The sequence below is a fragment of the Galeopterus variegatus genome, unplaced genomic scaffold (assembly GCF_000696425.1).
Source record: "Galeopterus variegatus unplaced genomic scaffold, G_variegatus-3.0.2 Scaffold5450, whole genome shotgun sequence".
NCBI classification, from domain to species: Eukaryota; Metazoa; Chordata; class Mammalia; order Dermoptera; family Cynocephalidae; genus Galeopterus; species Galeopterus variegatus.
The window spans coordinates 15,914-18,925 of record NW_007731561.1 but is presented as its reverse complement, the minus strand read 5'-3'; positions in this window follow the sequence as shown (position 1 = coordinate 18,925).

Genomic DNA, 3,012 nt, shown 5'->3' with positions numbered 1-3,012 from the left:
GGTGACATTGATGACACTGGCATTCACCACTGGGAGACCCAAGGCAAGAAGTAAGGCAAGTGGGAGCACCATCTTGTGCAGGAGCTTGAGCCTGAAGTGAGGAGACACAGACAGCACCTCAGTGACAGCACGGTCCTCGCACCAGCTTCCTGCCCCTGAGCACCAACTAGCACGTGTCTCCCCTAGCCTGCCCTCCTGGGGTCAGGGACCAGGGTCTGGGAGCTCTTCCCACACACAAGCCTCTTCCATGCCCATGGCTTCATCTCAGACAAACTCACCATCACTTCTCGAGTCAGGGAGGGCCTGGGGCTGCTTCACGTGGATGCTATTCCCTGGTCCCCACACCCCCAACACTACTCTGTATCTACTGGTTGACTCTGGACCTCAGAAGCAACTTGTGAAGCCATCTTCAAAACTGCCCACTGAGGTGTGCTACAATTTTCATGCTCCCTCCACTTCAGTTGAAATTCAGCTGTCAATGCAACAGTTTGGGAGGTTAGGAGATGAGGGCTTCACCCTCCTGCATGGATTGGTGCCACTATTGACTAACTGGCTTAGTTACAGTAGGACTTTGTTCCTAATAACAGATGAGTTTGGCCGGATTTCCCGTCTCGTTTGCAGGCTCCATTTCCACTATGGAACAGTGCAGCAACAAGGCCCCGAACACATGCAGCCCACTCCAGTGTCAACATTCCCAGTCTCTGAAACCGGGAGCTGAAGGGGTGTCTCTGTTTTATACATTACTCTGTCTGTGGATAACGTTGAAGCAGCAGCAGATGATGGACCAAGATAAGATACTTCCTGCTTTTGGAAACAACTTGACAAAACAAGAGGTGAGGTGACTAGAGTGGGGATCTGGTGCAGAACATGCCAGAAGCCAAAGCTGAAGGCGGACCCAACGTCATGAGGAAAGAAGTCCCCTCTTGGAATCTAGTCTTCCTGGGACCTGGACATCAAAGGGCCCTCAATTCATGATTGACAGGGGGAGGGTCGAGGGACACCTCTCGCCTGGGGCCTGATAATAGCACTGTGGGCCCAGGAATTCCCCTATGGCACCAGGCAGTTGCCATAACCTGAGACATTTTCTGGGTCCCCCAAATGTACCCTCCACCACTGCAAATGCACTGGGCCTTTTTGACACAGTCTCCCCTTCCCTGCCCCCCAGCAGACCCCCTTACAGAGGAAATTCCATCTCCCCACTCAGGGGCAGGAGCAGTCCTCAGGGTTAAGTGGTGTGCCTCCCTGGGCAGAGCTGGTGACCCTGACCCTCAGCTGCCTCATCTGCTGGCTGCACGTCACACAAAAGTGTCGCCCAGGTAGTGGCAGCACCTGAACTGCACCCCCCACAAGAGCAGCAGAGGGGTGCAGGTCCAGTAGAACACTGTGCAGAAAGAAGCCACGACCCAGAGGGGGACTACCAGGACCCTGCCCCCCACTCCCCAGCATGCTGTCCTAAGTCCAGTTCCCTTGGGAAAGCTGGGACTCAAAGTGCTTGGAACAAAGGCCTTCCAATTTAGGAAGGCAGACAGGCTGGTACCACTGGGTCCTATGAGACCAGGGCTGAGGTGGTCAGCAGCCACACCTAGGAGGGGCACCCGATTCACCCAGCCAGTCTGTCTCCCCACATGGGGACTCCATGTCCAGAGCCCTCCAGCCCAGGTCCCCTCCCCCTCCGCCCTGCCTGCCATCCCTGGATTCGCTGCTTCACTCACACAACACTTGCTCCCAAAGCGGTGNCACCTCCAAGGACCTCCCCAAGCCTGCACAGCTCAGCCCTCTGGCCTAGACTAGCTCCCAGAGAGAAGCCACTCACAACCAGGAGCTTTCCCTGTTCTCAGAAACAGGCTCAAGGGAACACCCCCAGGCCACTGCATGTGCAAGTGCTATGCTCTGCAGACCAGGCCGACCCCTCCAGGGAAAACATGACACTCGTAAGAAGCCAGTGTCCGCCTGATTTCCCTGGACACAGCCACTCCTGCCCATTCTTGATGGGGAAGCACCACATCAAGATGCCCCCACTTGGAAAAGCTGCTCTTTTGGGAAAGCTCTCCTTCCTCATGAATATTTCCCTTGCTCATGAACACTTCCCAAGCTGACTTCCTGCCACCCACCCTGACCTCCCCCAGTGATTCCAACAATGCAGACCCCAGCTGGCTAAGATGATCCAAATTCCAGTCAATCCTTCCAGTGACCCCAGGCATTCCAGGTGAGGACTCATAGCCTCCAAGACAAGAGGAGGTTATGATACTTACAACGTTGGCGTGGAAGATCAGCGGTGACATTGGTGACACTGGCATTCACCACTGGGAGCCCCAAGGCNCACATCACTGGAGGGGACATGCCCTCCACCCAGACTCTCAGCCTCCTGGCAGACAAATGACGACTAATGCTCTGGACGATGAGAGGCGCAAAGATGACTAATAAATTTAAATACGCAGGCTCAGACGCTAGAGAAAAATATACTGTCACTTCCACTTCTAAGTCAGATGTCATAGGTTGTATCAGGAACTACTCAAACTGGGACTTCCCGGAAAATAAGGAAGTTAAAAGTCGCCCTTATCGAAGTTAGCATACAAGTACTTTAAAATAATTATAATGAGAGTACTAAAAGGAAAAATAAAAAGATAAAATTGATTTCAGAAGACACGAAAACTATCAGTAAAGAAATGGAGTCTATAAAACAATCAAACGGACATTGTTGAACAGAAAAACAAAGTATTAAAAATATTAAAATTCACTCAGATGGCATTAACAGCCAATGGGACTCGGCAAAAGAGGAGATTAGAAAACATAAAGGCAAGTCTACAGAGAATACCGAAACTGTTACCCAGAAAAAGAAAAAATATATAGAACCAGGGAAAAAAAGATGCACTGATGAGAGTCAAATATGTAACAGAACCAGGGAAAAAAAGATGCACCGATGAGAGTCAAATACGTAACATATTTGTAACTGGAGTCCACGAGGACGGGGTAGAGAAACGGAGAGAGAAAGCATTGAAGACTTACTGGTAC